The sequence below is a fragment of the Corvus cornix genome, chromosome 3 (genome assembly GCF_000738735.6).
Source record: "Corvus cornix cornix isolate S_Up_H32 chromosome 3, ASM73873v5, whole genome shotgun sequence".
Lineage (NCBI taxonomy): Eukaryota > Metazoa > Chordata > Aves > Passeriformes > Corvidae > Corvus > Corvus cornix.
This window is the reverse complement of record NC_047056.1, coordinates 35,966,915-35,980,231: the sequence shown is the minus strand read 5'-3', so window position 1 is coordinate 35,980,231 and position 13,317 is coordinate 35,966,915. Positions and strand designations below refer to the sequence as shown.

General features: G+C 40.7%; 2 long non-coding RNA genes across 4 annotated transcripts in view; one reads left to right on the top strand and one right to left on the bottom strand.

Annotated features, from left to right (window-relative positions):
* LOC104684370 overlaps positions 1 to 13,317 on the top strand; it is a 68,059-nt gene that overhangs the window by 10,716 nt on the left and 44,026 nt on the right. The window contains exon 1 of one of the 3 annotated variants that reach the window (XR_002043740.3): positions 2,326 to 2,410. The exons of the other annotated variants lie outside the window; for them this stretch is intronic. This is a non-coding gene — a long non-coding RNA (uncharacterized LOC104684370). Of the gene's footprint in view, positions 1 to 2,325; positions 2,411 to 13,317 lie in introns of those variants that run through there. 3 annotated transcript variants of the gene reach the window in all.
* LOC109143518 lies at positions 1,221 to 12,932 on the bottom strand. The gene is made up of 2 exons (XR_002043743.3): positions 12,669 to 12,932; positions 1,221 to 4,441 (listed from the first exon to the last, which is right to left on the bottom strand). It is a non-coding gene; the product is annotated as an uncharacterized LOC109143518 (long non-coding RNA).

Below are 13,317 nucleotides of genomic sequence, written 5' to 3'. Positions count from 1 at the left end.
AGGTCTCAGAAGCTTTACTCACATTCCCTTAAGTTCTCTACTCAATAGTACCCCAGACCACTTCCAATTGAAGGTTTGAAGGTAGGAATGTGGAGCACACCTGACTCCCTGCAGCCAGTAGCAATAGTGCCTTACTGGGAAATTCTAGAAGCTCGTGCACTGAAGGTAAGAGGGTATGTCAGCTGACACATAATCCTAAAAAAGGCCTAAACAACGCCTATTCTGAACTATATATTAGAAGATGAGTGTGAGATTGCATGACTGCAATCAAAACCTTTTCCAGTATGACATGAAAAGAAGTAAGGGTGACTAGGAGATTTCTTCCTCAGGCTCTAGGACAAAACCAGTATTTCATTAAAGCCACAGCCTGGAAGACAAGTGAGTATGCCAATATCCCCCAGCAGTCAGGGTGGCAACAGCCAATTCACAGGTATAGCTCTGCCCCAACCCTGAGGCAGATTGTCAACAGCAGGAATCACCTGGGCCAGCACTCGTGGCCAGTTACACACAGTTGTGCTCTGCTGATGTCAGTGGGAGTTTCTCTGGGATCTTCAGTGGAGCCTGGGCTTCGCTGCTCCTTCACCTCCCCTGACTCTTGAATACGCACAGCCTCATCTTTTGCAGTATACTAATGCTCATCTGTGCCTGGCACAGAACCACCCTTAAACTGTTGTACTCCTTCTGCTGACCACAAGAATGTAAGAATAACCTCTGTGAATGTCCAGCAAAGATTCAATAAAAAATGCAGAGTGAAGGGAATTGAATTACTGAGCATCTGCTCTACATAATGTGAAAAATCAATGACTCTATTGCTGCTAGATTGGAAATCAGCAATCACTCCTCACCATTCACTTAATTTCAAGCAGGAAACTTCTTATTTATGTCAAGTTGATGCAAGAGCAATGTATTCTTTTCATTAAACCCTGCACTGAGTTTCCATTTTTAAGTCTCATTTGGCTCCTGAAAAAAATCACAATAAAATTCCAATCTACACTTTGTACACAGAGGAAAACCAGTTTTGTTCTTTAAAATACGAAATGGTCTTCACACACTGTCAACTGTAAGAGCAGATCTGCTACCCAAAATGCCAAAATAAAAATGGAAGAATAAATTGAATGTAAACCATCCTATCTTCTACCTTAAAGACAAAACAGAATATTTCCTCTACAGACTTGGTTGGCAAAGTTTTGTGACAAATGAAAACAGCTAATTATTTGAACTGTGCTTGAACCAACACAATTTTATTTAGCAAGGGCTATAAGAAAACACTACTTGCATGACTAGCTTTGTATATTTCTATTTTATTTTCGTTTTAGAGATTCAATAAAATATATGAAGCAAAAAATGGTACTGATTCAGGGTTTTTTTCAATAAACAGCACACACTGGAACTTCTCTGAAGGCATATGAGCTAGTTTAGATAATGATCAGATCCAGTGCCCCAAATAAATTATAGGCCAGTCTGTTATATTTATTAGCAACCACTGGGTGTCACTGTATCTCTACAAATACGGCTAAAAACGGCCTTGATACTATATTAAGAAAATAAATCAGTTGCATATAATGCCTACCATTATTGTGGCTTTTCATGGAACTGTCAGGTTGCTTATTCTCCAGTGTATATGAAACTCTTAAGACCAAAGTGATGAACAGGTAACGATAAGAAAACAAGCAGTCACCTAGGAGATTGCCACAGGAAGAAGATACTCTCTCTGCTCTTTTTACAATCTGTAACTGTGACTGCTGGCATCAGCACGGGCACAGTTCATTTTATATTTCTTTCTCTGCAATGCATTGGCTCCGAAGAAAACCTACCACACGTTTTGCCCAAGCTCTGCAAATACCGTATTATTAAAGCCTCGTACCTTATTGCAGTTAGAAGCTGTTCACCTTTAAAAGATTCATAGTGGCTATAAATATTAACCTCAGCATGGAATTCATCCTGTAAACAACTCTTCTCCAGAAGGAAGCTCTTTCTTCAGTGAATATTTTTAAAAAGATTGATTATGGCACACAACAGCTCAAAACTCTGGTTTTCCAACTCTCTGTTTCACCAACAGCTTTCATTCTGACAGAGAAGGCAAAGCCCAGGATGACTTTCAGGCTTTGGACAGACCATTGTACATATTACTCCCCCTGAATAGTTCTCCAGCTATTTAGGTTTCACAAGACAGTGTCGTTGCCAGTGAAGGTTACCGTGTGCTGCTCGCAGGGACTGCAGAGAGAACCTCACCAGCAGCATCCCAGCCTGGAGCTGAGCTGTGCTGAGCTCCTGCCAGCAGGGCCTCGTGGGTCATTGCAGGACTGACAGTGGGAAGAGCAGAGACAGAAAGAGGTGCTGCTGTCAGAGGAAGGAACCTGCATGCTACTCACCAGGATACCTTAAAGTCCTCACTTTAAAATCCAAGCATGTGAGTAGCCTCTTAGAGTCCTTTTCCATAAAATACTGCCACAAATAATTGTCATGACCAGTGCATATGTGAACTCAGAAGAAATATGTGGTGATCCTCTCTTGGCATCTGTGGACTTAACACCAGCATAAGCAGAAAGTATTGAGACTGGCAGATGACTGCATCTCAAATGCAACATTGCTTTGGTCTTGCTGTTATGGTTATCACAGAGCATGGACAAAAAATGCTGGTGAAGTAGTTTTTTGGTTTTTTCTTTAGGGTCAAATTAATGTGATATATATTTAGCTATCTGAAGTATTCATGCAAGAGACAGGCAGCTGTAGGTATCAATATTCTGATTGATCAGTCTCAGCAAGGGAGGCAGAAAGGTCAGTGTCCTGATGAAAATAGGAGAGACAAGTACTGACTTAGAGTAAATCATACATACTTTGTCTTCTGAATTCTGAAAATGCACTAGAAACATTCTCTGGTGAAGAGCTGAAGCAACTACGTGGCTAGCTCTGCCTCTGTGAGTCTGCTGATGCCTAAGCAGTTGCAAGGACCGGGGCTTTGTGGTTGCAATTAGAATTGCCTAAAACTTAGGCTTTTGTACTCCTAAACGTGGAATATTTCCCCTCTGATCTGGATTGGAAACTACAGGCATTGTCATTCCCTTGCCAGATTTCTTCTGTCTTCTTGCTTTGTTTCTGTTTTTGTTTTTTGTCTTCAAAAGGTGAGGAAGCTGACTTACCTCCTGGGGGGCTCCCCAGCAGGTTTGCTGCTGCTGCCCTGCAGCCTGGCACAGCACTCTGCTCTGTGGCAGAGAGCCCAGGACACTCAAAAGCCCCCACCTGTATCCTGGCTTCCCAGCTCCTAGCCCCAGCTCAGGGAGCCAAAAAACTCTAGTATCTACATGTGGCCCCCAGTCCTCTGCTGAAGAGGGGGGAGGTCTTGTAACACCCAGTGGGAGCTGAGGCTCCCAGAGCTGCTGTGCTCTGTCTTACAGCCTGGGAGGTCAGCAAGAAGGGAATATGCCAGATGCACGGGCAGGGGACTTGAAATTTGGGGACCTCTAACCATCAGCTAGTCTGAAGAGCAAGTACACCGTGCCTTGCATGTTCTATAACCACAGGGTAAATCTATATGGGGACCACCAGCCTGTCTGAGAGTGGCCCAACCCCTGTCAAAAATTTAATTTGATCTCTCAAAACCCAAAGCAGGTCTATAACTGTGGAAGCAAGATTTATGAAGAACTGTTCTCTGAGGCAGTTCCTGCCAAGTTTGTAACGGCAAAGACATCCTCTTTCCTGACACCAGGCAGAACCAGGTGCTGTTTGGTTCTTCCCCTTTCCCATAAAAGTTTTGCAGAGATGGAAATGAGAGGAGCAGTCCTGTTGCTACCAGGATGGAAACTGTGATACTGGATCATTTCTGCCTGGTCTTCTTCCGTCAGGAGGGCTGAGCAATGGACCTTGTTCTCTGCAGAAGCTGTCATCAGCTGCCGTAGCCCAGATGCAGGGCTGTGAAGACAGCAAGCAATTAGAGGGATTTCTTCAGAATATTGTTAAGTGCTCTCTCCTGAAACCACCTTTCTGTTCACAAACGGTAAACTTTGTGTCTTCAACTCTTTCCAACTCAACTCATTTTAAGCTTTGCCAGAGCTGGCAGGAGTTCTAGACCTTTGAAACACAAACTCCTGAACTGCCCTCTCTACATGAATTTTCAGAAAACTAGGCAAGTTTTAAAAGGAAATACAACAGTGATTTGGAAGAAGTTTGTTGAAACCAAACTATTTCCAAAGAATATGTTGGTTTTGACAGGTCAGGATTTTCCAGTGTCATCACATTTTGTTCTCAAATTCCTGAACAGGTCTTTGTTCTGGTTCAGTGACAGCACTGAGGTCATCATCCAGTCTTGCTGTACAGCAAACCCAGCTTTGTTGAAGTTCCTTTCTCAAGCTGTGAGTTTCTACTTTGTGAAGGGTCTTGTCACTATTTTGAAGCGCAGTTTGCATTTCAAGTTTCCTTTTCTTGAAGTGAAAATCACAGGATGCTGAGAAAGAGGAACACCAAAGGCATATGTTTATAATGAGATCATCCATTCAAATGCAAACAACTGCAAGTGTTGATGACATTTTTGGAAAGGATGGTTAAAGTGACTAATTTAAGCCAAACAAGAAGAAATCACGGTGTTTACACATTGCCTTCCCCCATTCTGCAAATATAGAAGCAACTTCTGTGGCTGTATGTCTCTTGGTTGAAGGCAAATAGGGGCTGTAAGGCAGGAAATTACAGATCTTATAGGAATTTGCTGACATTTAACTCACATGCTGTGATTAACCTGACATATGCCCAAATACCCAGCAGTTAGAGACACTTGTAACAGAGCTAAGAGGGATCTTCACCAGGAGCATCTCTCTTCAAATATTTAGAATCCCTTTGTGCAGGTTTACCTCTGAGATCTTACTTGGTTTGCCATATTACACATGCTTTTATCAACTATGTTTCTTTTCTATCCCACTATTGCAACTCCTAACAATGTGACACAGACTGTATCCAGTTTCTTACCCCTAGATCTGTTATTTCATAAATTAATGCTAGAGTGTCGTCCCATTTTATTTTTTTTATGTAACCATTCTGAATTGTGGTACCAGACAGATCCTATGATTTTAACGCTGCAGTCCTTAGTGTTAAGGTCACCACCAAGAGCATGAGTGCAGAGGTTCTCAGATTACATTGGTTTGCACCAAGCTGTGTCAGAATTATACTGAAGTGTTCCCTGTTTTGAAAAGGTCTATGGGTAATATTGTTGAGTCAGCAAGATTCATCTATAATATTTCAATCCTTTACATTTCAAGTGACTGATGAAATCAGATTCAAAGATCATGATCCAAATTGGCCTCAGAAGTGCTTAGTTCAAGACAAAGCAAAATGTAATGGGACTTGCTTCTCAAGGCTATTTCTGATTTACCTCCTTGTTGAGAAAATAAGAAGCTGACCAGAGGGGGAGAGACAAAGCATTCTGGAACTATTAAACAGGAATTTGGTACCATTAAACTTCACCTGGTTATTGCTTAGATTTGTCTTCACAGTGAGACCCAGTGCAAACTAGTCATAATGCAGATGCAGCCCCAAAACCTTTCAGTCCACTTTTAAGCAACTAAACACAGTGACAGCTGTATAAGTCCACTATGTGCCAAGGACACTTGCTAAAACATGCATACTTTTCATCATTGAGACAAAAAAATAAGCAAGGAGCAAGCACCTAGACTTGGGCCTTTGGGTGGGTCAATTTGAAAATCCTTACATTTACTGATTTCACAGTGAACTTCACTGAACTATGGACAGATGGGGTTACCCTGCACCATTTGTAAGGTACAATAATGAAATGGCTGCTGGTGGATCAGGCACTGCCAGGCCCACCCCTCAATCATAACTGAAGAAAGCAGCTAAGAATGAGATTTCTCTTTCTTTGGTCTTTTGTACACAGACATAAGTTTTTTCTGAGCTTCATGGTTACACTTGGTTCTGTCTGCCAAGCTCTATGGTAGAAGGATTTACCACAAACTTCTTTACAGGTCGCTTAAGACCCTCTAAAGTACATAGCATGTGGGGAGCTTATTGCTTAAGTTTCATGTGACTCATGCAAATAAAACTGAATAATAACAATATCTCTTGAACTCAGTAAACCTGGAGGACTTTTAGATACAATTAAAATGGCTCACAAGCCAGAAGCATTATTAAAACTGATTCATCTCAGGACCGTTTTAGCCCGAGAAGCTTGCAGCTGGTTTATGTCAAGGTTACTGTGGCTGCAACATCCTGATGAAACCAATTTAAGCCTCCCTTATTCATTTTTCTACTGTGTTATAGCTGTCATCAGTGTATAGACCCAGAGGTAACCTCAAGGATATCTTTGAAAAATAAAGGTAAACTTGAGTTTATAGGTTTTGGTTAAACAGATAAAAACCCCTGTAAAATATCAGGGTCTATCTAGATCTTCAGCTCAATGTAAATTCAGAGGATTGCCACAGACACGAGTGTCTAGTTTTCATTTTGGAAGAAACTAGTGAATTAAAGCAGTGAGTTAAATAATTTAGAAGATGAGTATGAATGGCTGCTTAACTCTCAAGCAGCAAGTTTGCTCTATTTATAGCATAGTTCCCATTTTTTCTCCTTCCATCTGTATGCATTTTAATAATTTACTTCTTCACTAATAAAGTATTCAGTGAGGTCAGTATGCCCTGCTCTGTACCAACCCACCAAAAATGTGAGTTTGGGAGACTTGCTTCTGAGGTGAAATGAAGAGGGTGCATGAAGAAGATGATCAGTCTGAGGGCAGAGGCAGTGATGCTGACATGATGGCATGTACGAACAGTTCTGTGACTGATTTGTCAAATGCAGTGTGATGGCACCACTGCACCACTGCCAGTTTCATTCCAGAGTCTGTGATGACACTACATAACTATCCTCCTGCCTAGAAATAAAAGGGCAGGTTGAATGTTGATCCAGTTATATGGTTCCAGGAAGGGACTATCTAACTGGAAGAAAGGGCAGTTGCAATGCAGAGGATCCCATTTGAATGAGGCAATGCATTACTGGGTGCATGACCTCTTAGTTGAAAATAGGACATGGGCAAAATCTCTCATCATTTTTGAAAGGGGCACATAAAGACAATCTGTTACAGCTAGGTATTCAGACAAGTGAGAAGGCAGAAGCAAGGTAACAAAGGCAATGGTAGTTCTGGGGAGCAGCAAGTCTCCAAAATCTGTTTATTTCGGTAGTAGTTGATTTTAAAAAAGCAAAAATAAAAGCAGGGGGAAAAAAAGAACCAAACAAAAAAAAGCAAGCACATATACAAAAATGAGAACTCTGGAAAAAAACCCAAAAACTAAAAGGGGCAACTAAAGAGTAAATGTTTGCTGTTAACATGAAGACTATTTATAAGCAGTGCATCAGAGGCTCAGAAGGATGGCAGGACTTCTACCACACAGATATATCAGATATATCACATTCCACCCTGAGCCCAAAGTAGTCAACTGACATGATTTAATATCAGGTTAACGGAAGGTATTTGAAATAAGAAGACGGGCTTTCAAATATCTGAGGCTACACTGAGAAGAGGAAAATGGAAAATAATATAAAAACTGGCAGGTTAAATATAAATGCATATGAAGGCAGGTTGGAAAAGAGTTTGAGGAACAACTTACAAAAGACAAGAAATGTCATATAGGTTCTTTTTCAAATAGATGAAGAATAAAAAGCCAGACAGAAATTTAGCAGGGTAATTGATGGCCAAACATAAAAGAGAACATTCAGAGAACATAAGGTCACAGCAGAAACTGTAAAAAAAAAATTTGTAGTTGTGCTTTCTTTGGCGACTTTGGGTATATTTCTCTATCAGACTCCTTCTTCCTAGTGGATGAATCTGAGGCTGTGTCACAAACTGAATTGTCAGTGGAAGTGGAACTATCAACAAAGTGAATAGTGACAAATCACTGCACCCAGATATAGTTCAGAGCAGAGTTATAAAGGATCTCAAGCCTGAAATAACTGAACTTTCAGCTGTTACATATAACATCTTGTTTATAACTACCTCAATACCAGCTGAAAGGAATTTCTTATATTTGTCAGAAATAAGAATTCAAAATCATAGAAAACACTACCTAAACAAGTAAAAGCAGTGATAGAGAATGTAATCACTGAGCTGGAAAAGAGGTTAACAGCGAAGTGGCAAAATTTGCCAATGCTACTCTATTGTTCAAGGTAATCACAATGAAGATTTTTTGTGATTTTGTGAAGATTTGTTGATTTCTATGATGTTAAGGCAGTAATAGAACAACAAATGAAACTGAATGCAGAAATGTAAAGTAATGCCTGTGGGAGAAACAATCCTATATACATGTTAGATTCAGAACTAGTTTGTCACTGAGGAGAGAGATTTTGAAAGATATCCTTACTAATGAACTATTAAGCTGCTAAAATGCTGGGAATTCTTTGCAAAAGAACAGGGCATGAATCCACAGTGGACCCAGAACTTGAACTTCCAGTGCCATCATCTCAAAAAGCTTATAGTAAAACCAGAAAATATAAAGCCAAGGACAAGAAGGACTCTCGAAACCAGACAATGGCTTCCATGAGGGGAATGGAACGCAGGCCAGAAAGCAATGGAGAAATGCTGTGGTAGAGTTCTGCAACCAGAATAGCAAAGAAAAAATGAATAGGAATAGGAATACGTCCACTGCCTTTTCTAATATAAGATCTATGGATATCAAATAGACCTAGCAGGTGACAGATTCAAAACAAACAGAAAGAGGCACTTCACACAATGCATCCCAAGTCCTCAAAATTCCTGAACTGAGTATGGACCAGTGATGCATTATTAGATACCTTCCCTATTCTTATACTTGGATCCTTCCAAATATAAGAATAGGGACTCTTGTAAGACTTGGAGTCTTAGGGGTAGGATGCTGTTCTCACGTCCTAGGAGAAGGTTATTTTCATTCATAGCACAAATTAATTTCATTCCTCTCCTTTCCATTTTCTGAGTTTATTTGCTGAAGACTCTTATCATGTCAGCAAAATATACAAGGACCTGGAAATGAACCACTGTAGCAAGAGCTTCCCAAGAAAACTGGGGATAGGTAGCTAAGTTTAGTTTTTGTTGAACTTCAAGCAGAAGTCTTTTTGGTAAACACGTATCTCCATAGAGAAAACATCCCTTTTAAGAGAGAACAGTATTAGATTACAGGGTATGTGACACCATTTTTCCACATTCCAGTTCAATGTTCACACAAGCTCTTCCTCCCAGCTGTGACATTTCGCCTGACACTTACTGCGTGTCGTGCACTGGCCTGAAGGCAGTAGGTGAAAGTGACATGACATTTAAAGAAAATGTTCCCGCCAATGTTGTCATGATCTGCAATCATGGAAATCACTACCATTTATTTACAGTGCCTTGGTTATAGACCTGTACCTGGCCCAAGGGCATAAAGCAGTGACCTAAAGTCTTAAATAGCATTCGACTTGAAATAAAATAAAACAAAGAAAATATGCCACAGTGATAATATTTGAAAGATCTGCTGAGTGGCAAAATAAACACTGCCTCTATTTATTTGGCTATCATACCATGGAGAACATGAAACAACTTGTCATGCTGGAATGGTGATACTCATGAGCTTCTTTGGGATCATTTCGCTTACATACATGAAAACTAAGTGGAAAGACATAAGATCAAAACCATCACTTCTTGAACTTAATGATACAGTCAACACTAAGTAAATAATAATTTCCCTTTCCCCTTCCCAGCAGTCATCAGTCTTACTTATCTCAGAAATTTCAGCTATTCTCAATTTTAATTTAGTATCTGAAATAAAATCTTGTAATATGTACTAAGAAAGCATTTTTTAGTTATTTGCTTATTTTTAAAAGGAGTTTACAAATAATATGGATTGTTTTAAACAACTGCATTTTAAAGCATACATGATGGTCTTCAAGGGTAGCTGGGAGACAGGACTTGTGGATTACAATGATTTCCCTTTGCAGATGTGATAAATAGGCTTGGGAAGCAGATACAACTGTCCTCCTGGTACATTCCGTATGGAGGTTTGGAGGACAGAGGACTCCTGCAGTGCCGCACACCAGCTGCATCCCTGCAGCTCAGAGGGCAGCCGAGGGCTGGCCCTCTTGGCCTGATAGAAGAGCAGTACCCGCCAGGCAGAGCAAAGAGCTCGTGGGCAAGGGGGCTTGAACTGGCACTCAGGTGCAGGATATTCCCTGACTTTTTCCCTTAGTATGTGCCTAATCCCATTGCCAAATCAGGCCTTCCATTCATACAAGGACTCTTCTGCACAAGAAGAACAGAAAAAGCAGCCTAACAACTTGCTGTTCCTAACAGCTACTTATTCAGGTACATAAAATCAAACCAGAATTACATGCCTGTTCTTTTATTTTGTGTATCATTTTGCTGCCTTTACCACACGCTTCCACATTTTCAGCAAATAAGGTAGGAGTGCTCCAGACATTCTCAGTCATGACAAGGCTACCTCATTTGCCATGTACACCACTGAACATTGACCAGAAATGTTGCGGACAAAGCCATAGATAAAATTCTCAGAGATTCAGTGCAGCAATGAAAAAACAAATTCACAGTGTATAAATAGAAACACTGCCTGTAATCTGACAGAAATAATTTTAGAATTATTTGAAGTGGACAGAAGTATGCAAACATGAACAATATGCAAAGAGATGAATACTCAGGGACTAGTGTAAGGAGAAAAAGCATCTGGAGTAGTGTCTGAGTACATTTTCTGGGGTTAAAGAGAAGGTAACAGAGCAAATGGCCTGGTTCTTAGGGAAATGCATGAGGACTTCTAAAGGGACTCCATTCTATATCCACGAGCAAAAGTAAGAAAATGATCCAGAAACCAAGGATAATCTACTTAACACTGAAATTCTCAACTCCTGAGCCATTAACTCTTTCCATAAATTCAGTGGCCTTTTGATGAAGCCCTGGCATATCCAGAGCAGGGCAAATAAAATGGAATGATCAGGAGAAAGATTCTGAAATGTGGCTTAGTTGTCTGTTCAGAGGATTTAAAGAAATGGAGAGGGAACAGGAATGAGCCCAGGGCAATGATACCGTTGAATGTCTTGTCTTTTTTACACAGACTTCTCATTCGAACCAAATCTCTGGTCTGAAACAGTAGGAGTCAGCAGGATAAATGTACTGTAAGAAACACATTTTCATCCAACAGTTCAAAAGCCTCATTAAAAATGGTAAAGCTTAATCTGTCCACTGTGGACTGGAGCAGCAGACAGCATGGGTGGGGCCTCAGTGCAAGTCTTGGCTGCCTGTTTTTTTAGGGAGCTTGAATAAAGATATTTATTCTTGGAAGAAAATAGGTCAATTATTTTCTATGGCAACTGGAAAATAAACACACAAACTGCCAGCAAAACATCTATCCCCTAGTTTGGTTTGGTTGGTTTTTTTTGGTTTTTTTTAAGACCAAGTAAAAGGTTACTTTGTAATATTCATTGCTAAACTATTTATTCAGCTAAATTCCATGTTGGCTTTTTACAGCCCTGCAGAGCAGTTCACATTGCTGGAAGCTAATGGGATGAGCCCCAAGAACTGTGGTGGAATCTGAGCTTCAGCCTGAGCCCAAGCCTAAGCCAGACCCAGGCCACTGCTGAAAGTGAGCAGGGAGAAATTTCACCAGGATACTCATGCAGTAGGAAATCTGAATCATGAGCACTGTCCCACTTCTAGCAGGATTTGTGTGTGCATCATTTGTATACAAATTAAATTTACATCTTAAAAGATGTCAGCACTACTGGGTTGTTGAGGTCAGAGGGAAGGTACTTATTTACTTACTTCCCTGGTCTCTGCAGAAGCCAGCACTGATCACTTTCAGCAGAGCAGCCAGCCTGCAGTTTATTCACTTCTCTTAAGCTTGAGCCATCTTGGTTTCTGTAGATAGGTTATTCCTTCCAAAAGTCAGAGGGTTTCCTTAGAGGGTGGAAAGAAGCCTCCTAGCTCCTTTCAAAAGTAAGCTGACTGACTTCCCCAGCATCTTTTCTCCCTTTAACAAAAGCAAGCCTTAGCCCCTCTCAGACTATTTTGGACTTTCAGTTGTGCATCTCCCTGTCAGCATCTCTTCCTCTCTGTGGGTGATGTGCTATGCACTGATTGTGAGAAAAGACAGGTAATATATACCACTAAGATCCATACTTGTCAGCTGAGTCTCAGATCCCATTTCTTATATAAACTTGAAGTAACTTAAATGATATGAGTTGCAGGATTTCAAACTTAGAGTCAACTGATGAAGCTTTACAGGAGTACAGCTAACATGGGAAGCCAGCCTATCTCCTTCTTGGGAGAACTCTGACTTTTCTGAGTCATTTCAAAACAAAAGGGTTGAAATGGAGACTACAGCTGAAGTCTGGTTTTATGAAATAATAGTATCTTTGAATACCATGAAAAAGGGCCAGCAGTAGTGAGATAGTAGGCATAGCACTGAAACATAAAAATATGAAAATTCTTAAAAGTATCTTCCCATTCCCCATGAGACGAGAAGAAAACTTGCTACTGCTACTAGCAGCATGTTTTCATCTAAGCAGCTGCTAGATCAGGATCTCTTTAGATCTGCCAGTTGGGAAGAAAAATTAGTAATGGATTCAATCACATATCTTTCACACAACTTGATTTACAGGAATGTACTAATCCCACTTTGACCACAGAAAAAAATTAAACAACCTATGACAGCTTCTTCACTTACCCCTTCAAGGCTCTTTCTGCCAGAACCTTAATCCAAGGTTCTCCAGGCTTTCCACAAGCCTACACAGCATCTCTGTTCAGACTGTTGAGGCTGCTTTTTCTCTGTCTTCCAGTGTGTGGTCTCACTCCTTGTATCCTGGAGCCATATCACACATGCAGGCACGCACATCCACTCACATGCACTCACACATACTTTTCCTAGAACCTCATGCAGTCAAAGTATCTCTGCTCAGAGCATTCAAATTCCTGAGCAGCTTTGTCTTGCCTTTATTTTGTGTTGAGTATCTGAGAATGCAAGAGTCCCAGGGCTGGAAAAGAGTGGGAAAATTCCAGCCTTGCTCCAGAGACTCTAATAATAGGCATCCTCAGCCCTTAAAGTGGACAGATATGGGTTCTAGTGCCAGTTCTCTTGAATTATTTTTCTCTCATCCAACAAAAGTGTACTGTTCATTGCACCCTTTCTGGTGTGCAGAAAAGGATTTGTCTCTTTTTCATTTGAGTGCTTTGAACAAGGGGGAAGAATCAACACCTTTCCTTTCTTGCTCCAAGTGACAAGGCACTATTTCTCCCCAAGTTCCTGTCATGGCCCAGCAGCACAGCCCTCTCTTTAGAAACTGAACATGTGCCATAGTAGACATCCTTTGAGCATA